The following is a 27,404-nucleotide window of genomic DNA, read 5'->3' on the forward strand; positions in this document are numbered from 1 at the left end:
AAAGAAAAGCAGTAGATGCATGTGCTCCTGCTTCTTCTACAGATAAAAGACAAAAAGTCACTGAGCTTAATCAAATTTCCCTGGGGCTGTTCTTTCCCCCTCCTATAAGCTTACCAAAGAAGTTAACTTTCCCTTTTTCAGTTTTTTAGAGCTTGCTTTAGTTTCAGTGCTATCTACTGCTCAGATCTGAGGCTGGATCTTCAGTCTGATATTAAATCAGAGAAGGACAGTCAGGTTATTTTACCACCGTGGTTCTAGTCACCAGACAGAAAATCATTTCGGAGTGAGTGCTGTATGTATGCTGTACATAGCCACATATAGACACAGACCATACCCATATACTGGTAGGTTCCACGACAGAAAACCTGATTCTGACTACTGGTGAGACTGGCAGTTTCCCCCTTGGCCTGGATGACCCTACTAGCCTTCTCCAAGATACTATGGGGAAGCTGAACATATCTGTGCTTACAAAGAGTCATCCCTTTTGAGACCGTAGAGGAAATCCCATTAATTGGATCTGTTGGTCTTGGATCCATCTACGTCATTGGCGTACAGAGAATGCTCACCAATGGTTATCCCAGATGCTCTACCAAAAGAAGAGTCTATGGGACATGTAGAATCTTAGGACACTGATGTACAGCCTGTAGGCCAGACATCCCTGGATGACAATATGGGAATCACTGCAGCAGCTTTTCCATCTGAAGATGCCATAAGAGTTCATGAGTTGGTCTCCAGAATGGCTTCTTCACTGAAGATTCTGTCACTTTCTGTGCAAGAGGCTTCTGGTTCTGTTTTTGCTGACCTGCGAGCCCCTTCTAATTCCTAGGTCACTTTATCCTCTTACAATTGGCCAAAGCAATTTGGTAGAACCCAGCAACTAATCTGGCCATGCCTAAAAAAGTTGTCAAGCCTGATCAGCCACCATACAAAGGTTTATGGTTATTTCATACATACCCTGCTCCCAGCTTTCTGGTGGTGACTGTGGCAGTGTAATGGGCAAAAGGTGGCTAGGTTCATTTAGTCTTATCAGACGGGGAAAATAGAAAGGTGGATATCTTAGGAAGAAAATTTTCTCCTCATGCACATTAGGAATCAGGATTTCAAACTATGAAGCTGTGATGTCCTGGTATCAGTTCCATCTTTGAGAAAGGATGGCTGTTTTTAAGGTCATGTGTGAAGATCAAAGAAAACTAGGAAAAGCATTAATCACGGAGCAGTTTGTTGCCAGTAACTAAGAGCAGCCTTTGGTGCTGTGGAATCTGCAGCAAGGGCAGTGGTGTCAACTGCTACTAGAAGAAGACATACATGGCTCAAGTCTTCTGTGCTACCCCCCGAAACTAGTGATCTCCCTTTTGAAAGAGATGGTTTATTTAGTACAAGGAAAGATGACGTCCTCTGAGAAAATGGATACTAGATTGGTGGCCAGATCCCTTGGTGTGTATCAGCCTCCACAAGGAAGGTTTTGAGCTCCTGTCTTCAGAGATCACAGACAGCAGTATCCATCTTCTTTTTCATATCCTCAGACTTTACACAGAGGCTTCCTTATCAACATCAGCTGCCTCCTTCTCAAAAGAAACAGAGTGGGAGGACTGCCTCATCATCTTGTACATCAGGCCTTAGACTGCAGGTTTGATGCAAGGTACAAGAGCTACGATCCAGTCTTGCATCAGTCACCTTCTACACTCCATTCCCTTTGGGAATCAACTCTCCCACTATTTCAGTTACTGGAAAACCATCACCATGGTCAAGTGGATCCTAGAAATGGTGCAAGATGGTTATTTTCAATTCCATCCGTCTGCCTAGCAATAGCATCTGCCAGAAGAATAGGGCTAGTCTACACTGGCAATGTTTAAAGTGCTGCCGCTTGTGTAGTTGCGGCAGAGCACTGGGAGAGAGCTCTCCCAGCACTCTAAAAAAACCCACCTCCACAAGGGGTGTAGCTACCAGTGCTGGGAGCACAGTCTACACTGGTGCTTTACAGCGCTAAACTTGCTGCGCTCAGGGGGGTGTTTTTTCAGATCCGCCAGTACGTCCTGTGACAAAGTTGCTCCTCTACCTTGGTGGGTCCTGCGCTTATTGGCGGATTTGCTCACCTCAGTGATCTTCCCCTCTGGTGGAACCCACAGAGTGGGTCAACTCCTCCTGTGTCTGATCAGGAGTTGGGAGGTTTGGGGGGAACCCGGGCCCGCCCTCTACTCCGGGTTCCAGCCCAGGGCCCTGTGGATCGCAGCTGTCTATAGTGCCTCCTGTAACAGCTGCATGACAGCTACAGCTCCCTGGGCTACTTCCCCATGGCCTCCTCCAAACACCTTCTTTATCCTCACCACAAGACCTTTCTCCTGGTGTCTGATAATGCTTGTACTCCTCAATCCTCCAGCAGTACACTCTCTCACTCTCAGCTCCTTGCACCTCTTGCTCCCAGCTCCTCACACGCGAATCTCACTGACTAACTGGGAGGCTTTTAACTAGTTCCAGCCAGCCCTTGATTGGCTTCAGGTGGCCCAATCAATGTAGCTATCTCCATTGCCTTCTAGAAAGATCTTAATTGGCCCCAGCTGTCTTGATTAACCTTAAGCAACTGCCATTTGGTTACCATGGTACTAGGGATTTGGTTAGCCTGGGGCTAACATACCTGTTCCTTACTGCTTTACTATAGCCATCTGGCCTTGCCCCATCACAGTCCCTTGTCCCGCGGCGCTACCCACCGCCCCCATTGGCCTGGGACGACGAACCACAGCCAGTGGGAGCCGCAATCGGCTGAACCTGGCAACGCGGCAGGTAAACAAAGTGGCCCGGCCAACCAGGGTGCTTACCCTGGCGAGCCGCGTGCCAGAGGTTGCCGACCCCTGGACTAGAAAGTCCCCAGATCTCTTTCTCTTACAAAGATAACAGTAACAGTCAGGCTACTTAGTCACATTGCTTGTCCATATGTGTTAGTTAGACTATGTATAAAAGAGTTACAAACTAGCCTCTATTCCTCTTCCTGTAGGGACAGGGAACACTCCACTAGGACTAGGCTGTTTCTATGACATGCCTTAAGCACATCTTCAATAATGAAATCTGCAGAGCTATCACACGGAGCTCTACACACACATTTAGGAAACATTACTCTCTTGATTTAGCATCTAGCTCGGATGCACACTTTGGTAGTGCAGCACTTCAGACACTGTTTTTTTAGTACTCCATGTCCCACCTTCCTCATTTGACATTTCTGCTTATCAAACTATCCCAAGAGTGAGACTGTGTGGAGTCCATCTTAAAGAACTCCAGTTACAAGCGAATAACCTTCATTTTGTTTCACGGGTTTTTTAAGTTGCTACAATAGTAGTACCTGTAGGAGAATCTGTTAAATGAATAAATTTACCTTCAGGTCAAAAACAATTCCAGTTAATTAACAGTATGGCCAGAAATGATCCATTGAACAGTAACTAAATAAAAACACATTGTTAGTGATATCAGGGCTATCATCTTGTTTATAAGCCAGTTCCAATCAAGTAAAAGCAACCTTGAATCCACATAAACTAAAAACAAGAGAATAGTTCATATTAATGAAGAAAATGTATTATTCTTGAGGAAAAACATTGTCCGCCATGTTGCTCCCTTTTATGCTGTAAGTACAAAGAGCAAATTAAATAATAGCAACAGTAAAACAATGAAAAATAATACGTACTCCTCCAATTCAAAATCTAGTCCAGGGGTTCTCAAACTGGGGGTCAGGACCCCTCAAGGGGTCGTGAGATTATTATGTGGGGGGTCACGAGCTGTCAGCTTCCACTCCAAACCCTGCTTTGCCTCAAGCATTTATAATGCTGTTAAATATATAAAAAAGTGTTTTTAATTCATAAGGGGAGTCACACTCAGAGGCTTGCTATGTGAAAGGTGTCACCAGTGCAAAAGTTTGAGAATCACTGATCTAGTCGTTATTAAAAACTGAGTTAAAATAATGTCAGGTACAATACTGTATCTGTTTCTGAGCCCCCTTGCCAGTTTTTTGTGTTTTTATGATCCCATGTTTGTATTTTTAATGGTTTTTCCTCACTATGCGTCTTTTACATAGTGACACCAAAAACCTTTACCCATCTAGAAGGCTACATGGAAATTTATACAGAGGCCCCGGACAAGGACAAGACCCCATCTTGTCAAGCCCAAGCATTAAAAATCAGGCCTCAAAAATCATGAGATGAAGCTAACAACCATGAGACTTAAAACAATTAATAAATGTTGGCTTCTTTTTATTTGTCTTCTGGTATCAGATGTGACCTAAAGGTTCAATGCCACGTTTCCAAGCTTTTCTCCACCATTAACACTTTTGGGGTTTGGGTTTTTTTAATGGAAGTTGAAATTCTCACCCAACTATATGCCTCCTGGAGTAGGGGCATTAAGAAGCACACCAATTGTGAGACTTGTGATAAAATTGCAAGAGTTGCCAACACTTAAGACTCCCTCCTCCCCCCCCACAATGCATCTATGTTAGGTTAAACAGAGTCCCATTGATCTGCAAATCTAAATTATGGCTGGAAAGAGGATCCATACCCAACATCATTTTGAGCCACAGGTTCATCTGCCAAATGCTCAAACAGACTGGAAAAAACCCCAATATTTTTCCTAATCGCTTTAGTTTTGATTGTGCCTTTTTAGGCTCAGCCTTGAAGATGGAATGGTGCATAGTTCAAAGCACCAGGAAGAAATTGGGCCTCCCTGGGCTTCCCTTACATGCCAGAGGAAGGGAGGCAAGTAATTTAGTACAACCATTTTTGGGGAGGTATAATGAATTCCCCTTCCCCCACCTGGCATGCCCAGCAAACTCTCATCCCTATCTTGCTCCCCATATGCACCAGCTGGGAGTCATGGCTTTGCACCATGTCCATTTACTCTCTCACCTGTAAGTATAAGGCATGTGGCGCCTGCTCACTCCTTTGTATCTGGAACTACAGTTCAGGTAGGTCCTACACAGATTGTGCTGCCCAGTTCAATTATAAGTGTGATGCATCTTTTGCCAAGTTTAAACACACAGGACCTGATTCTGGCACTGTTACTTAATAGTAACCTTATTCCTTGCATAGTTCCCTTAATTTAAGTGAGACTGCTTACTAAGGTACTACCCCACATTTGTAAAGGTGGCAGAATCTGTCCTTAGGTTGCTGGAATGTCATTTATATTTAGGTTCCTTATTGCATTGGACATATACTATCTGATTTTTTCAGTGTAACTATGGTAATACTTTTTATGATTGTACCTATTGCTAATGTTTAATTTTGCATTTGTATGCTATTCATCTGATTGTATCTATTGCATCTAATGTTTTAATGCTCTCAGCGTACTCTTTTATACAACAAATATTTGTTTCTCTCTGTAGGGAGCTAAGGTCATTCTGCCCTGATGACATTTCCAGGGGAAAGTTAAATATCCAGCTGTACGTTTTAAATAAGAGTAGTAGTAGCTCTGGTGTCATCTTTGCCAATGGCACAAACCTGGATGGCAAAAGTTAAGTTTCTAAATCCATATTTGGGAACCTGAATAGAAGTGACCTGATTTTCAAAGGTCATAAGTATCTTTAGCTGCCATTAACTTCAACTGGATTTGTGGGTGCTGAGCACCTCTGGAAGGCCACTTCTACTCAGGTGCCTAAACATGGATTTAGAAGTAACTTTATGCACCTTTTTATAATATAATTAAAGGAGCGGTAACAGGGAATACACCCCTGAATGCTAGACACCCCTAATATTGAGTATAAATGAGAGATGTTGAAAAACAGGAAAAGGACAGGAATCGATGTGGAGAGACTCGTAAAATCTCCAAACCACAGGAAAAGTGGCCAACTGTAAGCAACTGACAAACAATGCTGCCTCCAGCAAAACTAATTTATCTGATGGTAACTAAGATAGGAAAACTCTGAAATGCATTAAAGCTGCAAAGGGAGAAAATGAAACATAAAAGAGAAAGCGAGGAAAAAATAGCAGGTGTTACTTTTCTAATTTTTTTTAAATGGAGCATTTTTGTGGGGATTTTTTGTTTTTGTTTTTATTTAATTTTTAAGGTGCTTGAGCCAATGCTGTTTTTATTAAGACCTCACCACTTCTGGTCTTGCAGAGCTTCTCAGGTTCAAGCAGTGGCTTTAAAAGCTCATGATTTTACTGATTTTTTTCCCCTCTCCTGTAATTTTCAGATATCACCAAGTAGGTGGTAGGAGTGCATCCAAACCATTACTGGAATACTTTTCCTAAATATCGTGGGACAAATTATGCTGTTTTGCAATTATGCATAGTTAGAGTAACTTGCTTATAGTTAAGGCTAAGATTATGTCACGGAGTTCACAGAAGTCACAGAACCTGAGCAGCCGCCCCTCTGCACAGCTCCCAGCTGCCAGTGGTGGCAGCAGAGGGACCCCAGAGCTGCTCAGTAGCCGCGGGCATCCCCCACCTCCTTCCCCTGCCCGGCAGCTTGCTGCCACTGCCAGCAGCAGAGGGACCCTGGAGCTGCTCAGTGGCTGTGGGCTGGGGGCTTGCCAGGAGCTAGGATTCACGATGTGATGGAGAGACTGCCGAGACTCATCAAGCTCTTGGATCGCTACCCCTTCCTGCTTCTTCACGTGGGCACCAGTGATACTGCCAAGAATGACCTTGAGCAGATCAGTGCAGACTACATGGCTCTGGGAAGAAGGATAAAGGAGTTTGAGGCGCAAGTGGTGTTCTCGTCCATCCTCCCTGTTGAAGGAAAAGGCCTGGGTAGAGACCGTCGAATCGTGGAAGTCAATGAATGGCTACACAGGTGGTGTCGGAGAGAAGGCTTTGGATTCTTTGACCATGGGATGGTGTTCCAAGAAGGAGGAGTGCTAGGCAGAGATGGGCTCCACCTAAGGAAGAGAGGGAAGAGCATCTTCGCAAGCAGGCTGGCTAACCTAGTGAGGAGGGCTTTAAACTAGGTTCACCGGAGGAAGGAGACCAAAGCCCTGAGGTAAGTGGGGAAGTGGATACCAAGAGAAAGCACGAGCAGGAGAGCACAAGAGGGGAGGACTCCTGCCTCATACTGCGAAAGCAGGACAATCAGTGAGTTATCATAAGTGCCTATACTCAAATGCAAGAAGCCTGGGAAACAACCAGGGATAACTGGAAGTCCTGGCACAGTCAGGGAATTATGATGTGATTGGAATAACAGAGACTTGGTGGGATAACTCACATAACTGGAGTACTGTCATGGATGGATATAAACTGTTCAGGAAGGACAGGCAGGGCAGAAAAGGTGGGGGAGTTGCATTGTATGTAAGAGAGAAGTATGACTGATCAGAGCTCTGGTATGAAACTGCAGAAAAACCTGAGAGTCTCTGGATTAAGTTTAGAAATGTGAGCAACAAGAGTGATGTCATGGTGGGAGTCTGCTGTATACCACCAGACTAGGGGGATGAGGTGGCTGAGGCTTTCTTCCGGCAACTAACAGAAGTTACTAGATCACAGGCCCTGGTTCTCATGAGTGACTTCAGTCATCCTGATATCTGCTGGGAGAGCAATACAGTGGTGCACAGACAATCCAGGAAATTTTTGGAAAATGTAGGGGACAATTTCCTGGTGCACGTGCTGGAGGAACCAACTAGGGGCAGAGCTCTTCTTGACCTGCTGCTCACAAACACGGAAGAATTAGTAGGGGAAGCAAAAGTGGATGGGAACCTGGGAGGCAGTGACCATGAGATGGTTGAGTTCAGGATCCTGACACAAGGAAGAAAGGAGAGCAGCAGAATATGGACCCTGGACTCAGAAAAGCAGACTTTGACTCCCTCAAGGAACTGATGGGCAGAATCCCCTGGGAGAATAACATGAGGAGGAAAGGAGTCCAGGAAAGCTGGCTGTATTTTAAAGAATCCTTATTGAGGTTGCAGGAACAAACCATCCCGATGTGTAGAAAGAATAGTAAATATGGCAGGCGACCAGCTTGGCTTAACAGTGAAATCCTTGCTGATCTTAAACACAAAAAAGAAGCTTACAAGAAGTGGAAGCTTGGACAAATGACCAGGAAGGAGTATAAAAATATTGCTCAGACATGCAGGAGTGAAATCAGGAAGGCCAAATCACATTTGGAGTTGCAGATAGCAAGGGATGTTAAGAGTAAGAAGAAGGGCTTCTTCAGGTATGTTAGCAACAAGAAGAAAGTCAAGGAAAGTGTGGGCCCCTTGCTGAATGAGGAAGGCAACCTAGTGACAGAGGATGTGGAAAAAGCTAATGTACTCAATGCTTTTTTTGCCTGTCTTCATGAACAAGGTCCGCTCCCAGACTACTGCACTGGGCAGCACAGCATGGGGACGAGGTGACCAGCTCTCTATGGAGAAAGAAGTGGTTTGGGACTATTTAGAAAAGCTGGACGAGCACAAGTCCATGGGGACAGATGCACTGCATCCAAGGGTGCTAAAGGAGTTGGTGGATGTGATTGCAGAGCCATTGGCCATTATCTTTGGAAACTCATGGCAATCGGGTGAGGTGCCCATCTTTAAAAAAAGGGAAGAAGGAGGATCTGGGGAACTACAGGCCAGTGAGTCTCACCTCAGTCCCTGGAAAAATCATGGAACAGATCCTCAAGGAATCAATTCTGAACCACTTAAAGGAGGGGAAAGTGATCAGGAACAGTCAGCATGGATTCACCAACGGCAAGTCAAGCCTGACTAACCTAATTGCGTTCTATGACGAGATAACTGGCTCTGTGGATGAGGGGAAAGAAATGGACGTGTTATTCCTTGACTTTAGCAAAGCTTTTGATACGGTCTCCCACAGTATTCTTGCCAGCAAGTTAAAGTAGTATGGGTTGAATGAATGGACTATAAGGTGGATAGAAAGCTGTCTGGATCGTCAGGCTCAACGGGTAGTGATCAATGGCTCCATGTCTAGTTGGCAGCCGGTATCAAGCAGAGTGCCCCAAGGGCCGGTCCTGGGGCCAGTTTTGTTCAATATCTTCATTAATGATCTGGAAGATGGCGTGGACTGCACCCTCAGCAAGCTTGCAGATCACACTAAACTGGGAGGAGTGGTAGATATACTGGAGGGTAGGGATAGGATGAAGAGGAACCTAGACAAATTAGAGGATTGGGCCAAAAGAAATCTGAAGAGGTTCAGCAAGGACAAGTGCATAGTCCTGCACTTAGGACGGAAGAATCCCATGCACAGCTACAGACTAGGGACCGAATGGCTAGGCAACAGTTCTGCAGAAAAGGACCTAGAGGTTACAGTGGACGAGAAGCTGGATATGAGTCAACAGTGTGCCCTTGTTGCCAAGACGGCTGACGGCATTTTGGGCTGTATAAGTTGGGGCATTGCCAGCAGATCGAGGGACGTGATCATTCCCCTCTATTCGACATTGGTGAGGCTTCATCTGGAGTACTGTGTCCAGTTTTGGGCCCCACACTACAAGAAGAATATGGAAAAATTGGAAAGAGACAAGCGGAGGGCAACAAAAAATTATTAGGGGGCTGGAACACATGACTTATGAGGAAAGTCTAAGGGAACTGGGATTGTTTAGTCTTCTCAGAAGAGAAGAATGAGGGGGGATTTGATAGCTGCTTTCAACTACCTGAAAGGGGGTTCCAAAGAGGATGGATCTAGACTGTTCTCAGTGATAGCAGATGACAGAACAAGGAGTTATGGTCTCAAGTTGCAGTGGGGGAGGTTTAGGTTAGATATTAGGAAAAACTTTTTCACTCAGAGGGTGGTGAAGCACTGGAATGGGTTACCTAGGGAGGTGGCGGAATCTCCTTCCTTAGAGGTTTTTAAGGTCAGGCTTGACAAAGCCCTGGGTTGGATGATTTAGTTGGGGATTGGTCCTGCTTTGAGCAGGGGGTTGGACTAGATGACCTCCTGAGGTCTCTTCCAACCCTGATTCTATGATTCTATGTACTTGTTTTTAGGGGGTGTTGCTACCAAGTTGTACAAATTTGGGACCTTGCTCTGGGACCTTGCGGGGTGGAAGGGTTCCAGAGCTCAGACTCTATCCTGAGCCTGGAAGTCTACACAGTAATGAAACAGCTCCTCAGTCTGAGCTCCGCGAGCCCGAATCAGCTGTCACGGGCCAACCAGTTGTTTTCCTTTGCTGTATAGATATACCCATAGAGGCTCAACACTAAACTTGTAGCCCAGGGAGAGCTGGGGGCTATGGTGGCTTTACACCATCTTTTTCTCCCTCCCCCGTCCCCAAATAATATAGGCAGCTCTGGAGGACTGTGTAAGGGTACATATACAGTTGGAGCTGGGGGTATGATTCCCCAATAGCTCTGCTTGAGCTAGCACCTAAAAATAGCAGTGTGTCTGTGGCCGCATGGCTGATAGCTTGAGTTAGATGCCCAAGTACATACCCAGGGAATTGGGCAAGATTGTACTCAGGGTAGTTAGCTGGAACGGCCACCCATGCTATTGTGGACACTGCTATTTTTAGGAGCTAGCTTGAGCAGAGCTAGCGTGGGTATGTCTATGTGTGCTGGGAATTACACTTCACAGCTCAAATGTAGACCTATCCTAAGTTAGGGCATCCTCTCCCCAGCTTCCTACGGTTAGTACCACTGCCCAGAATATGTGCTATGCTACAGCCCCACCCCTGGCATGCCCATTCTGCCCCCAGGACAACCCCTATAACAGGGCTTCAAGGCAGTTCATGGAAAACAGCTTTGCGTTCCTGTGCCAGGGAAATTCTCCCCCTACTAGAAGGCTTTTAGGATCTCTTTATGCTGCTCCAGCCCTTTTACCTGGCATACAGGTGCCAGAGTAGGGCTGAGAATGTCATCCCAGATGAAGAACAAAATGGTTAGTCTCAGAAAGTTAAATTTGTCCACCCCACCATGATGTATATGGTATACTTCTGCCTGTGCTCATTTTGGTAGAAAGAACCCTAGCATTTTCCTTAGTTGAAAATGTAATAGTCTTCCTAAGCACGCCGGTCCTGCACCTTCAGTATACCCACCGCCGAATTTCCACCAAATCCATGGGACCGGATTTCTTTGAGAAGAAATTTAATCTCTCTATTTTGTAGGGGTACATATTTATTTCATTGATCCTGATGCTGAGGTCTATTGGGTCATCTTTAAAATGAAGTTGCAGAATTCATCTAGTCTTTGCAAAACGGGTAGCTCTTTGCCAACAATAGCTGAAAGTATCCTTATTTCTTGACAAGATCCAAGTTTCTAGCTGCAGACCTTCCACCTGCCCAGGGTGGGGGAGTCCTGAGAGTAGCCCCCAGTGCCCTCCACCCAGGGCAGGTGGAGGGTCTGTGGCTCCCCACAGCTGCCCCCGTGGCTCTTACCCAACCTGGCTCCAGCTTCCGGCCTGACTTGGAGGCAGGACTTTGGGGGCCGAAGAGCTGCAGCCAGGTCATGGTAAGAGCCGCCTGGGCAGCGGGGGAGCCATGGACCCTCCATCTGCTCTGGGCTGGGGATCTGCAGGGCAGGGGCATGGGCTGCTCTCGCTCCCACCCCCCCGGTAGGTGGAGGGTTCGCACCTCTCCACAGCTGCCTGGCCTCTGTGTGCCACTCTTACCCAGGCCTGTGGCGAAAGGTGGACGGGCCAGGCCCATCCACTTTAAGAAATGGGAGGGCTATGGCCCCTGGGCCGCCCCTGACTGGTGCCCCCCCCCCCGACACACACTCTTTTGCTTGGCTGTGGGCCTGATTAAAATGTAGCCCAAAGGAGTTATTTGCTTCTCTTGGCTCTGTGCATGCTGAACCATGTAATATAGAGACCTGTGATAGCAGCCAAAATTGCGGACCTATCCTTAACCAGCAGGCGCGGCTCTAGGCACCAGCAAAGCAAGCACCTGCTTGGGGCAACCCATTTGCAGGGGCAGCATAGGAGCTGAGAACCAACAGGGGGCTCTGGGAGCTGTAGTTCCTTGGTTAGCTCCCTGCCTATAGAGCCAGCCCTGGAGCAGGGTAAGAACTACATTTCCCAGCATTCCCTTGGCCACTACCAACTGGAAAAGAACGGGGGGACCTCATGCTGCAGCATGCTGTGAGTGGAGAGTTGCACTGTGAAGGGTAGGGAGTTACCATATTTTAACATTAAAAAAACAGGACACTCCACGGGGAGGGAAGCCCCACCCTGCCACCATCCACTCCCTTCGACTGCCCCCCACAGAAACCCCAACCCATCCAACCCACCCCCCGCTCCCTGTCCCCTGATCACCCCCTCCCGGGACCCCTGCCCCTAACGGCCCCCCTGGACCCCACCCCATATCTAAGCGCCGCTGGTCCTTGTCCCCTGATTGCCCCCTCCCGGGACCCATGCCCCTAACTGCCTTCCAGGACCCCATCCCCTACCTGTCCCCTGACAAATCCCTGGGACTCCCATGCCTATCCAACCACTACCTGTCCCCTGACTGCCCCTGAACCTCTGACCCATCTAACCCCCCGTTCTCTCTGCCCCATCCACCCCCCCCCCCCGCTCCCTGTCCCTTGACTTCCCCTCCCGGATCCTCCTACCCCTTCTCCAACCCCCCAGCCCTCTTACCGTGCCACTCAGACCAGCGTGTCTGGCTCCGCACAGCGCCAGACACATTGCTGCCGTGCTCCCCCGCGGAGCCCACAGCCCTGTCCCCCCCACCCCCCCAGCACCTGCCTTCCAGATTTGAACACCTCAAAATTCAGGAGTGCTCAAGCTCAGTTTGGGCAGCTGTTACTTCATTTCTCCCAAATCAAATATACTGATCCACTGTAACTTGCTGTAGAAAAAGTAGGATAAAATTGAGCAAGAAATGCTTCCCAATGGTTATTAGGCCTGGAATTGCTATTTTCAACAGCCATTGCCTTTTTGTTTGTTTAAAAGGAAGACAGTGATATTGCTTTGGCAAATTCCCCATAGAAAGAAAAAGTGGAACAAAAGAATAATAAAGGCATCTCAACTTTTCCTCATTTATGAAGGACAGTATTTTAATATGCATCCAGATATCCTCCAATCACACAAGCTGAAAATTGTTCCACTTTACTGCAGCTCTGTAACCATATGGGACCCAATCCTGTCTGTGTTCTGTGCACATCCAAAATTCCTGCTGAATGACCCGCCCTGGGAGCGAGTTATCAGTGACCCAGGGCTGTGGCAGAAGGAGGGTGCAGGTGGGGGTGGGGGGAGAGCCCAGGGCTAGGGGGGCAGGAGGTGTGGTGGGGGGCACTGGTGGGAGGGAAAGGGGGAAGCCCAGCGCTGGGGCAGCAGGGTGTGTGTGGCGGGGAGAGACCAGGGCTGGGGCAGCAGGGGGGTGCCGGGGGGAGCCCAGGGTTGGGACGGGGGACAGCCAAAATTTTTTTTGCTTGGGGCGGCAAAAAACCTAGAGCTGGCCCTGTTAACCAGATGTTTTTTGTAAAGCACCATGTTCATGTACTGCACTCCCCGATGAAGGGTAAGTTGGCGGGAGGGGCAGAATTTGCACACAGCACTTTAAGGAATGTGTCTTTGCAAATGGAGGCAACTTTCTGTGAGGTTAATCATGCCAACAGTTTGCTATTAGAAGGTGGTTCCAGGAAAATGCAGTGTTGTAGCTGTGTTGGTCCCACAATATTAGAGCGACAAGGTGGGTGTGGTAATATCTGTTAAAGAACCAGATTCTGTTGGTGAGAGACACAAGCTTTTCAGAAAGTGATTTTTTTCGTAACTTTTTAATTGAAAGGTTCCTGGAACAGATCATGCTTCACAATAAAGTATTAAAAATATGGAGTTGGGCTATGACTAACTTCCCCCCACCCCCATCAGAGTTAGAGCTGGTTAGGGATATCTAACTAAACATACACCTGTAGTTAATAATAACTTATACAGTAGCATCAATGCATATAGCTCTTTACAGATAATTTAAAAATGACAGGTCGCTGTTCTGAGGAGCCTACAGTCTAAATTAGCACTTTACAATCTAGAATCATAGTATCATAGAAATATACGGCTACTCTGGTCCAGCCTCCCTGCACTGCAGCAGGACCAAGTGACTCTAGACCATCCTTGACAGGTGTTTGTCTTAACCTGTTCTTAAAAGCCTCCAACAACCTCCTTTGGAAGCCTATTTCAGAGCTTAATTATCCTTATAATTAGGAATTTTTTCCTAATATCTAACCTCAATCTCCCTTGTTGCAGATTAAGTGCATTACTTCTTGTTTTACCTTCAGTGTATATGGAGAACAGTTACTCTCAGTCCTCTTTATAACAGCCCTTAACATAGTTGAAGATTGTTATTGGGTCCCTTCTCAATCTTCTTTTTACAGAATTCAATATGCCCAGTTTTTTTTTAACTTTTCCTCATAAGCATTGTTTTCTTCTGTCATTTTTGTTGCTGTGCTCAGGACTCTCCAATTTACCTACATCTTTCTTAGTATGGCACCCAGAATTGGCCACAGTACGGCAGCTGAGGCCTCACCAGTGTCAAACATACAACACTCCTATTAATACATGCCAGAATGATATTAGCCTTTTTTGTAATTGCATCATATTGTTGGCCCATATTCAATCTGTGATCCCCTATAATCCCAAGATCTTTTTCAGCACTACTACCACCGATTGTACATTTGATTTTTTCTTCCTTGGTGTAGTACTTTGCACTTATATTTTTTGAATTTTATGTTGTTGATTTCAGACCAATTCTTTAATTTGTCAAAGTAGTTTTGAATTCTAATCCTGTCCTTCAAAGTGCTTGCAACCCCTCCTATATGGTGTCCATCTTCAGATTTCATAAGCATACTCTCCACTCCATTATCCAAGTCATTAATGAAAATATTGAGTAATACCTGACTTAGTACAGACATTTGCAGGATCCCACTGGATACATCCTCCCAGTCTAACCATGAACCATTGATAACTATTCTTTGAGTATGTTTTTTGAACCAGTGATTCACCCACTTTATAGTAATTTAATCTAGACCACATTTCCCTAATTTTCTTAGGAGAATGTCACGTGGAACTGTGTCAAAATACTTATACAATCAATATATATCACACCTACAGCTTCCCCACATCCACTAGACTAGTAATCCTGTCAAAGAAGCAAATTAGGTTGGTTTGACATGAATTGTTATTGATAAATGCATGTTGGCTGTTACTTATAGCCCTATTATCTTCTAGTGTTTACAAGTTCATTGTTCAATAATTTGTTCCAATATCTTTCCAAGTATCAAAGTTAGGCTGACTGGTCTATAATTCCTCAGGACCTCTTTGTTCCCCCTTTTAAAGAGTGGTATTTCATGAGTCTTCCATGATTTCTCAAAGATTATTGCCAACCATTCTGGGATTGTTCCTTAAGTACGCTAGTGTGAAGGGCTCTCCTCACTGCAGGTGCGCCACCTTGTGGCCTGGGTCTGGGAATTAGCTCTCACCCCATCTGGCACACCCTTCTGTTGGTTGCTCACACTGTGGTCCCTCTCTCTCTGTGCTTTGGGAGGCTCCATCTTCATGATTCAGCCCTCTGGAAGGTCACTGTAGAGTCCCCCCCATTCCAGGGTAACAAAATCCTACTGGACAAGCTGTCCAGATGCCACCTCAGACAGTCTTCTGTTCCATGCCTCTAGATCCTGTGTCACTTTCCTAGTGGCTGGTAGGGAAATCCGGGCCTCCCTGCTATTCTGGGTTCCAGCCCAGGGACCCTGTGACTAGCAATCTAGGTGTACTTAGTTTCAGACCCTGTTGCTGTTTCCCTGGGTTCTTCCTAACCCACTTCTCTATCTCCTTGCCTGTCTCTGGTTTACCACTGGAGCTTCCTTTGCTCCCTATGGCTACTTCACCCATTTCAGCCTTTTGCCAGACTCCCTAGGTCAGGTCTTGCTATTCCCCAGGATCTCCTCCTTGTCCCTGGCCAACTCCCTTTCCCTCTAAGGAGTGACTGCAGACCTCATCGCTGCAGCCCCTTCCTGGTTTATAATCCAGTCCCAGCTCCTGCCCTAACTAGGCTTCATCTGCCTTTTGGTCCTATCAATCCTGGCTCTCCTCCAAATGCAGCATCTGAAGTGAATTGGCTCCTTTTGACCCACATTAACCTATTTAGAGCTTGTGTGGGGTGGATACCGCATCACACGAAGGATGAATTTGATCAGGCCCTGGCAACTTGAGTACATCTAACTTCTCTAAATATTCTTTAACCTGTTCTTTCTCTATTTTGGCCTGGGTTCCTTCCCCCTTGTTGTTAATATTAATTGTTAAGTATGTAATTAGTATTAACCTTTTTAGTGAAGACTGAAGCACAATAGCCATTAAACACCTCAGCCTTTTTGATGTCATCTGTTATTGGGTCTCCTCCTCCAATTAGTAGTGCACCTACACTTTTCTCTCTCTTTCTCTTGTATTTATAGAACCTCCTTTTATTGTCTTATGTCTGTTGCTCAGTGCAAATCATTTCCTTAGTCTTTCTGATTTTGTCTCTCCATGTGCACACTGTTCTTTTGAGCTCATCTTTGGCGACTTTCCCATATTTTCACTTTTTAGGATTCTTTTTTTGATTTTTGGATCATTAAAGAGCTCTGGAAGAAGCCATATTAGCCTCTTACTATTCTATCTTTCTTTCACATTGGGATCGTTTTCAGACCGTTACTTGCCAGTTCTCTGAGTTTGTTAAAGTCTGCTTTTTGTAGTCCATTGACCTTATTCTCCTGCTCACATTCCTTCCTTTCCTTAGAATCATGAAATCTATCATGTCATGATCACTTTCACACAAATTGCCTTCCACCTTCAGATTTTCAACCAATTCCTCCCTGTTAGAATCAAGTCTGAAATGGTTATCCTCCTGGCTTCTTCCTCCACTTTTTGAAACAAAATGTTATCCTCAATATGTTTCAGGAACTTTTTTGAAGTTTTGTGTTCTGCTGTATTACTTTTTCCATCAGATGTCTGGGTAGCTAAAATCCCCCATTACTACCAGTTCTTGTGTTGTGGATATTTCTATCATGATGTTGCCCCTGGTTTCCCCCCTCTTTTAATAATTGATTTTGAAGTTCAGCTCTCCTCAACTGCTGCTCCTCCTTCACAGTTTGTTTGCTTCTTTTAAGGGCTGGTAGTAGTTTTATAATGGAGACACAGTTTAGATTACTTCAGGGGGAATCATAATACTTACATTTTCTGCTGATTGTTGGCTGAGAATTTACCAGCTGTATTTCTTCCAATTGATTTAGCTATTGCTCCTGTACTAGAATCTGTTTCCAATACAGTGCAACCACATGTCTTGATGTTGGTACAATTTGAGCTACTAGCCTCTGTCTCATTTAAATGAAATTTCCTGTAGTCTCGATATCAGGAAATTAGGGTTTGGGGAATTAATCCTATTTATTTACTGGTAACCTTCTGTATAATTGAAAAGATTTATTTTCAAAAATCTTGTATCACAGGCCGCTCCTGAAAATGATATATGTGTATCCCTTCTTCCACATCCTCTCCAGCACTTTCCAGGGTACATCATAGTGCATTTTTTATAGTACATAAGCTATCAAAGGTAATTTATAATGGCACAATCATAGCAACAGCTTTTTCCGTTTTCTAAAAATTAGAGTTTTTAATCTAATCAATTTAGGCCCACTTTTAGTTCTACCAGTGCTGTTCTGCCTCATCTCTTGCTTAGGGTTTGTCTACACTTGGACATTTACCAAAATAACTATTCTAGTATCATGTGAAAATAGATTAAACTCGGTCAGAAAAAGGCACTCTTATTCCAGAATAAGAGTGATCACACAGGGGCTTAATAATTATTCTGGAATAGCTATTTTAGTAAATTTCCAAGTGTAGACAAGGCCTTCGATCCAGTATAATCTGGATATGACTTTGAAAGCGGATCATTTTTTAGTAAAGGCAGCTTTAGCTTCAGGTAATGACCAGTCATGAAGGCTCAGTGTAGTTACATAGTTATTGGCCTGAAGGTATTGATATGTTGATCTGAGCGGTAGATTTTGTTTTTTCTTAAGTTCCTCAAAAATAAACAGAGTCTTTATCACTGAAATGTTTGGTGAATGTAAACCCCTAGAGCTATAAACTCCTTTCTTTGTGTTTCTTCACTGCAGAGTTAACCACATGATCAGCACCCAGGTTAGCCTAGCTTGTGTGTGAGTGTTTCCAGTGCAAAGGTATACTCGAATTGCTGTATGCACTCCGGGGATGCACTCACTCATGTGAGGCACTAGGACTTTTCTGGATGCTTATCCCATGATTCTTAGCACTGCACTAAGCTGCACCACTATATGAATTCTTTGGAAATGCACAGTGGGAGAACTTGTCTGCCCTTTCTAGGCCTGTGTGCAGAAGCGGGTCTAAGCCCCAAAAACAGTAAAGTAAACAACTTCTGTCACACTAGAAGTCTGTCCGCAGCCTCGGTTCCAACCAGTATCAAGGCATGGATCGAAGACAATGACCCATTCCAGCTGTTGGCATTAATGGAACCCTCATTTTGGAAAGAAGCCACAATCTGCAAATATCTTAAGGACCTCTGTTCACTGAGGCTAGCTACCACCTTCACTTTAATCAGGCTAAAGTTAAACAATCCCAGCTGTCACACTGGGATGTCCAGCCATTTATTTTGTTCTAATTTTTCCTGTTATAAGTGCATGGTGTAAGTAGAACACACCTGGGAGCCTTGATGAACTTTTGGATCCCCAGCTATCTGAATCCAGTGATTACAATTGTTTAAAAGTTCTTAAAATCATGACCCTGTTGACAAACTCTTAAATCTGTGCAGCTTGCAAAACAAAATAAAAATTCTTCCTTTGAAAAGAGGAAATTTTTGAAAGAAAGAAAGGAGGAGCCTCTGCAGAGGCAGTGTAATTTTGTCACAGAGCCTGTTTAATATCAGTCATCTAAAGACTGGTTACTGATACTTGTAGAATTGCCACCCTGCTTGTTCACCTACGGCTTATTAAAAGTTGTTGTTATTTCAGCAGTGCAATATCTGCTGGCTTCTCTTTTGCACAAGTTTGAACTTTTCTGGCAGATTCAGTTCATGTGGTTTTGCACCTTTACTCCCATCAATCTTCAGGTTTATATGGACCCCCAAAATAACACACATGTCAGACATGTGAATGGTTTTATGGAAATTGCAATGATACTGACTTTTGATGACTTCTTTCACTAGTGAATTTTGTCTGTGTATTTACAAAACTCTAGCAAAGACTTGGGTGTACTCACCCTTCTTTTTGCCTGTGGTGGGGTGAGGACTCACCGGCACAGCACATCCTGCTGGTTTCCCAGGGAATGAGCTCTTTCCAGCCTGGAGCGCCCTCTGCAGGCCAGTTGATGTCTTGCCTGCCGCTGGCCCCGTGTCCCTCCCGGTGCCCTTTGCCCAGGGGTTCTGCCCACCGCAGTACCCCCTCTGTCTGGGTCTCCCCTCCCAGGTGAACCCCCATCCCCTATCCCCACCTTGCCTCAGTGGCTACTGCCAGTCACCATCTAGCCCCACTCCCTGGGGAAGACTGCAGTCTATAAACCACTCATCATTGGCAAGGGGGATTGGACCAGATGCCTCTGCCTATATCTGGGCTGCCCCTCTGCTGCCCTAGTACCCTTTTGTGGGCCCTTAACTCAGCCTGCAGCCTGGGGCTTTGCTAGGCTGGAGTTCCCCAGCTCCCTCTGCCCTTTCCCAGCACTGCTCCACCCTAGGTACCCTCCTCAGCTTCCCAGGCAGCCAGATCCTTCTCTCTCAGGAGTTAGAGCAGGGATTGGCAACCTTTGGCACACAGCTAGCCAGGGTAAGCACCCTGGCGGGCTGAGCCGGTTTGTTTACCTGCCGCGTCGGCAGGTTCAACCGATTGCAGCTCCCACCGGCCGCAATTCACCGCTCCAGGCCAATGGGGGCGGCGGGAAGCGGCGGCCAGCATATCCCTCATCCCGTGCTGCTTCCAGCAGCTCCCATTGGCCCAGAGCAGTGATCCGCGGCCAGTGGGAGCCGTGATCGGCCAAACCTGCGGACACGGCAGGTAAACAAACCAGCCCAGCCCGCCAGGGTGCTTACCCTGGAGAGCCGCGTGCCAAAGGTTGCCAATCCCTGAGTTAGAGGGAGTGTCTGTCTCTGGCCCTCAGCCCTCTTATAGGGCAGCTGTGGTCTGAGTGTGGTGTGGCCCCACCTGTGGCTGCTTCCCCCAATCAGCCCAGCTTTTCCCCTGCCACAGCTCTCTCCCAAGGCTGTTTTAAGCTCTTCCGGGCAGGAGCGGGGTGACCACCCTGCTTCATTGCCCTTTCTAGAATCCAAAGACAGCAAAAAGATTTTGTCGAAAGGTTTGTGCAAACATCATGTGGTTTCACTGGCAGTGTATCCCTATTTTTTTTGTTAAATGGAAATTGTGCAGACCTCTCTGCCTGTCTATATGTTCTATATGTACAGAATATATCAAAATAGTTAACTGCTGACTATTTAGGCTGCCACATTTTAACCCTGGCTACAGTTAAGGAATAATGTTATTACTGCTTCTTCCCAATGTCTCTGCTATGTCCTCTGTTTATTAAAATTGTTCTTGGGGCAGGGGTGCGGAGAGAGAGTGTGAAGGCATGTGTGTGCATATATATTAAGAAGCCTAAATAATTACAGATATACTATCTCAGAAACACTATGTTGAGAAAACAAGCCACAGTGGTTCTGAGAGTAGAAACCAAACTAGTACATAAATTGAGCATAAAAATCCCTGGGGCATTACTCTCAAAATGTCCTCTACTTTTGACCAGACAGTAACACACATTCTGAGACAGATGGATACAGGCCCCAGCTAAAAACCCAAACACACTGATCAAATTGTACCTTCCTTCCCCTGACAGATACCTGGAGGGTCTGTGCCTTTTGTTGTTGTTTGTTTAACAGTTGAGCAATAACTTGTTTAGTTTGTCATGCCGATAAAACATTAATGAATTGAACTGTGAAATACCGTTGATGAAACATGAAGTACAATACCCTATACAGTGGCAGTTAAGCAAATTTTCCCTTTTATGCGGCAAGAGCTTGTGAGTTCAGATTTGTTGAATCTTTCCGGAGATACGAAACCTTTTAATCTAATGATTTCAGTATGTCTCCTCCCTTGTGTTGTTTAAGTATTGAAAGGAGGGGCTACAAAGTAATTCTACACCTGTTTTAGCTCACGCCTATCAACTTGCTAAACTTACCAAACAAGTGCAGAGTTAGGCATGAGAACATCAGATATTGCTTAGGAGTTTAACCACCAGTTAAATAAGCCTTTGAGTGTGCAGATTTTTACTGTTTGGTCTTATGCTTGGGTAGCTTTACAAATAAGTCTGCTATAATGGCAATTGATGACACCAACTTGTACTCTAGGACTAAGAGTAAACTGAATTCATATCAGACTGATTATAAATCAACAAGACGGAGCAGCCTACCACCAGACCTCCTTCTAGGAAAAGACAGTAAAGGAAAGTTTCAAAGAAATATTAAGAATTTAGAACCTATACACCCAAGGCGCCCTAAGAAAAGACCTTCAATTTTTCCAGGTAGGACATGCTATGTTTACTAGTAGATTGGTGCAGTACCTCTTTAAACTTTGTGATGATATTTGAGGAATTCAGTGATTATTAAAAACAATTATTAGATGGACTATGTTCAGGATAAAACCTATCTACAGGTGTTGTCTAAGGTTTATAAGACAGAAGAAATATGGCTGTTTTTTGTAGTACAACAGCATGACATGCACCAGTCTAAGCTGTAACTAAAAAGACAGCATTCTTGGGGGTTTTGTTTTCATATTGTTTGCTTGGTATGTTAATGCTTACCATTAAAAAATAATTTCCATGTATTACAATGCTTACAATTCTGTATTTACTCTATCAGATTTACAAAGAGCACTTTTAATTATTTCAGTGTCTCTCTCTCTTTTTGTGGGGATGTGGGAGAAGCATGGACTTGTTCAGTGAAGCTGGTGGCTTTTATGTAGCCAGAAATTAACACCATTAAATACTCAAATGCATGCTTTGAATTCCTGTCCTGCATTGGAGCCTGAAGATGTTTGTAGTAAATGATTCAGTTTAACCTCTGGTTGTTAAAATTTATGAACAAGCTGGATCAGTATATTTCAGTCAGAATAAATATATACTTTAAAAAATCTATAAATAGTGTCTAAATTAAGCAAGATATTAGGAGGAAAAAAATTGAAGCATCTGTTGCAGAGCAGTATTTGGACCAATTATGAGATTTTTTTTACCAGAGGATTTAAAATGGTTAGAAAAAAAATCAATATTTATGTTCATTCCTGTAGAAACTGGAGGTGTATCTCAGTGAAATAATCAAAGCAAATACAATCCTTATTCCAAGGAAGAAAACTTATTTCAGAAAATATATGTATCTTATTTTCAGCTGAAAAAATCAGCTTGTTTTAAATTCCCAAATCCTGTTTGGGGAATGGTGCTGTAATGCAGACACTTAAAGAGCAACTGTTGAGATTTTTATTTTTAAAATCATGGGGCGTTTTCCTTAGAGGCTGCTAGAGGCAAAGCCCTGCACATATGGTGAGCTGAACAATCATAATAGTAGCACGGGTAAGAGAAAGGATGACCAGATGCCAGAGAAAAGTTAAATTTGCTCAGGGTTTAGAATCTTAAAATCAAGTTATAGGAATGTTAGGGGGCTTCCTGCTTTAATACTTTTGAAAAGTAAAATCAGTTACGAAGCATTTGAACACTAAAGGAATAAGGCCTCCTTCCTTCTTTTTCCCCCCTTTTATTTTTGCTCTTAAAAAATACATTTCCTACAATAGCTTTATGTCAGGTGACTCAGGCATGCCCTATAGCTCCACCACTTCTCAGTGCCTGAACCGGTTCTTCCTGAGGCAGTGCTGCCCGTGTGACTATCAAACTGTAGTCTCTCTGATCTTTCCTTTTCTTTTGTCTCTGTATCTACCCTGTTTTCTTCTTGCCTTTGTTGCATTCTCTTGATTTCCTCTTTTTGGTTTTCTCTCTCTCTTTCCCCATTGTACCTCTTCTTTATTCTTCCCTGTCTACCAACTTTTTTCATTTGGATGTAACCATACTCACTAGCATTCTCTTCCTTCTGATCTGATCTTATTCTCTTGTGTCCATTTAGCTTTGCTCCTTTTCCTTTTATACCCTCCCCTCACTCCATCCAGGGTGATCCTGGAGGAAAGACTACACTTTCTGCTTGCCACTATATTATTTCCCCTTCCTCAAAATCACTCACACTAGCATTTGTCCTCACACGGTTTGCGCTATCTCAGACTTGAATTCTCTAAAATGCTTTGTGCATCTGGAATGCTGCCACAACACTTATGAAATGCACTGCAGCAATGTTACAGTGCACGGTGACTGAAAGGTAATGCAAATTGCTGGCTCCAAGCTGTAGGTGGAGTGGGGTGGAGAAATAGGGTCTGTTCCTTCATCTTGAACTTCATCACTCTATATGTAGAATTCTCAGTTGATAAATTTTTAGAAATAATCTACTGTAAGAAAAATTTTAAAAGCCTTCTAGACTCCTCTCATGGTCACTGATGAATCCTGGTCACGCATGTGGCACATATGCTAAGAAGATTGTCACTGATGTAAATATATATAGTAGAATGGAAATGGAATTATACTGGTGATTCAGATGTTCTGCAGTCTGATGTACTGAAGTGTTTCCCAGACTTTTGAAAGCTGAACGCCCCCTTCAGGAAGGTAAAATCAATAGTGTCTCCCTTGTTCCAACCTCACCACGTGTTGTTATATTTTTAATGTAAGCATATTCCGCATCTTCTCCTTCCCTTCCTCCCATGCAAGTCCTTCACTCCTCCCTGCACCCCAAGGTTTGGGACATGTGTAGCTATTAATAATAAAACCTTCCTCTCCTTCCTTCCTTATGTGCTTTGAGGAATGAAATAATTAACAATTATGACATTTAAAAGCATCTTAGTTATCACCCCTTAAGATGAATGGGGCACTTCAAACATCAGTTCTCTTGTTTCTGACTGTGCGGGTTAGACTCATTTCACATTTTAGTCACAATCATAAGAACTAGAGACTTTTTATAAATGAAAACTGAAACTCTGGAGAACAACTGATATATCTGCATGCCTGCCTTCTTTCCCCCTCCCCCAAAATTAGTCCTTCACACACACACAGGCAGGAGCACCCTACACTTTAGGAAACATGGGTTTACTATATGTGCTTCCTGGCTGCAGGATAAAGCTGGGGGAGGGTGGGAGAGAAAGGAGGAGAGAAGAGGAGAAAACTGCTTACCACAAGTAAAAGTAATGAACAGAGCCCTACCAAATTCACAGCCATGAAAAATGCATCGCAGACCGTGGAATCTGGTCTCCCCCTGTGAAATTTAGTCTTATTGTGTGCTTTTATCCTATACTATACATAGGGCCCTACCAAATTCACAGTCCATTTTTGTCAATTTTGCGGTCATAGGATTTTAAAAATTGTAAATTTTATTATTTCTACTATTTAAATCTGAAATTTCACAGTGTTGTGATTGTAGGGGTCCTGACCCAAAAAGGAGTTATTGAGGGGTCGCAAGGTTATTGTATGGGAGGTTGCAGTACTGTTTCATTAATGATCTGGATGATGGCGTGGACTGCACTCTCAGCAAGTTTGCAGATGACACTAAACTGGGAGGAGTGGTAGATACGCTGGAGGGTATGGATAGGATACAGAGGGACCTAGACAATTTAGAGGATTGGGCCAAAAGAAACCTGATGAGGTTCAACAAGGACAAGTACAGAGTCCTGCATTTAGGATGAAAGAATCCAATTCACTGTTACAGACTAGGGACCGAATGGCTTGGAAGTAGTTCTGCAGAAAAGGACCTAGGGGTTACAGTGGACGAGAAGCTGGATATGAGTCAACGGTGTGCCCTTGTTGCCAAGAAGGCTAACGGTGTTTTGGGCTGTATAAGTTGGGGCATTGCCAGCAGATTGAGGGATGTGATCATTCCCCTCTATTCGACGTTGGTGAGGCCTCATCTGGAGTACTGTGTCCAGTTTTGGGCCCCATACTACAAGAAGGATGTGGAAAAATTGGAAAGAGTCCATTGGAGGGCAACAAAAATGATTAGGGGGCTGGAACACATGACTTATGAGGAGAGGCTGAGGGAACTGGGATTGTTTAGTCTTCGCAGAAGAGAAGAATGAGGGGGGATTTGATAGTTGCTTTCAACTACCTGAAAGGGGTTCAAAAGAGGATGGATCTAGACTGTTCTCAGTGGTACTAGATTACAGAACAAGGAGTAATGGTCTCAAGTTGCAATGGGGGAGGTTTAGGTTGGATATTAGGAAAAACTTTTTCACTAAGAGGGTGGTGAAGCACTGGAATGGGTTACCTAGGGAGGTGGCGGAATCTCCTTCCTTAGAGGTTTTTAAGGTCAGGCTTGACAAAGCCCTGGGTTGGATGATTTAGTTGGGGATTGGTCCTGCTCTGAGCAGGGGGTTGGACTAGATGACCTCCTGAGTTCCCTTCCAACCCTGATATTCTGATTCTATGATTCTACCCTTACTTCTGTGCTGCTGCTGGTGGTGGTGAACTGCCACTCTACAACCGCCAGCTCTGCAGGCAGCGCAGAAGTAAGGATGGCAATAGCACAACCTCCCTAAAATAACCTTGTGACTCCCCTTGCAACTCACTTTTGAAAAACTCACCAGGAAATCTGTGTAGTATAGGGTAAAAGCACACAAAAGACCAAATTTCATCGGAGGAGACCAGATTTCACAGTCCATGACACATTTTTCATGGCCATGAATTTGGTAGGGCCCACTGCTCACCAGCTGTCCAGCTCTGAAGGCAGTGCCACCACCAGCAGCAGTGCAGAAGTAAGGGTAGCACTACCGCAACCCCCCCTACAATAACCTTGAGACCCCACCACAACTCCTTTTTGGGTCAGGACCCCTACAATTACAACACTGACATTTCAGATTTAAATAGCTGAAATCATTATATTTACCGTTTAAAAAATCCTATTACTGTGAAATTGACCAAAATGAACGGTGAATTTGGTAGGGCCCCAGTAATGAACCTTGTCAAAGGTTTAAAATGTATTTAAGACATTTTTTAAAGCAACTGATTTTTAATTCCTTGAAATTCAAATGTTTGGAACAATTTTTTCTGTAAAGACTAGGAATTTAACTTTGCATGATGTGTACATATTTTTTATTGACCTGATTGTCCACCCCTCAGTAGTACCAAAAGGTTTTGTAGAATTTATACCTGCAAGTACATTTTTTAATTTGGAACAAAGACCAGTAGATTGAGTTGTAACAAACTAAAGGCCCATATGCTGTCCTTGTGCATTGTCAATAGGAATTGCACATTATAATATTGGAGAGTATGTGGCCCCCAAGTGATATCTTATTTTAAACAGTTGAAAACAAACCCTTTGGGCTTAATTCTGCATGCAAAACTCCCATTGGTTTCACTGGGAATTAAGGACCATATCCAATGTAATGAAAGTCAGAAAGAGTTTTTATATTGACTTGTTTGTCTGTCTGTCTGTCTTAGCGTTTTTATACTGCTCTCCATCACGATAACATCTGAGCACCTCCCATGTAAAATCAGTAGCAATAGAGGAATTCTTAGTAGACTTCATTGAGTTTCTCACTCTTCTTCCTTCTCAGACTAAAGACTCTGCTTGGAGTGGGGGTTTTTTATGGTTCAACTTTGTTTGATTTATTTATTTTGATTTTTTTGGAGTTGGAATGAGCACTAAATGGATAAAAATGCTGCATGCCCTTCTTTAATAATGTGTTATACTCCTATAGAAGATACTAGTCAACCCACAAATCTTCCACTGGCATTAGCAGATGATTGATCAAATTGGTAGGATTGCTGAACACAAGAATGATATCACTTAAGAAGCACTGTAGATTCGCATCCTGAAAATTTCAAAACTTCAGGTTGCAGAGTTTCTTTTCTGTGTATGTATACTTAATTCAAGAGTAAATCTATTTTTCATATCAATGATCAACTAATAATGATGATAGGAAAGCCCTGTACTAAATTCACCATATATATTACAAATCCTGACTAGCAACAATGATCTGAATATTTAGTCTAGTAGTGTTTGAGTGCCTGGTAATAAAGAATGTAGTGTAACAAGGACTCTCCTATCCATGCTGAGAACTGTGCTAACATATAGTTCTTTATGTAGTGTAGACAGGCCCTAGAGATTCTAATTAAACTTTACAGTTAACATCTATTAATATGGATGGAGGAATTCATGCTGTAAGAGCTGTTGGTTCAGTATGACCAGATCTGAGCTGATAGGGCTGATTCTATATAGCAGCCCTTGATGTAGCCTTTGTCTGGATGGTATCTTATAAAAAATGAATGGTGTATTGTCTTATTTTGACTACAATTAATAAATGATGAATTAGTAAACTGTTTCAGAGTAGCAGCCGTGTTAGTCTGTATCCGCAAAAAGATCAGGAGTACTTGTGGCACCTTAGAGACAGTAAACTGTTAAAAGCCAGGAGTACTTTTACATCACTTAGACAGGAGTGATGTCGTGTCTCAACTGAA

General features: G+C 44.2%; 1 protein-coding gene across 3 annotated transcripts in view; it reads left to right on the forward strand.

Moving 5' to 3' along the window:
- The window catches only part of FRY (FRY microtubule binding protein), a 385,515-nt gene that overhangs the window by 40,496 nt on the left and 317,615 nt on the right, over positions 1–27,404 (forward strand). For all 3 annotated transcript variants that reach the window (XM_039535002.1, XM_039535008.1, XM_039535030.1), the window contains exon 4: positions 21,220–21,392. The gene's annotated coding sequence lies outside the window, so the exon portion shown is untranslated. The remainder of the gene's footprint in view (positions 1–21,219; positions 21,393–27,404) is intronic.

This window comes from Mauremys reevesii, linkage group 1, assembly GCF_016161935.1.
Source record: "Mauremys reevesii isolate NIE-2019 linkage group 1, ASM1616193v1, whole genome shotgun sequence".
NCBI classification, from domain to species: Eukaryota; Metazoa; Chordata; order Testudines; family Geoemydidae; genus Mauremys; species Mauremys reevesii.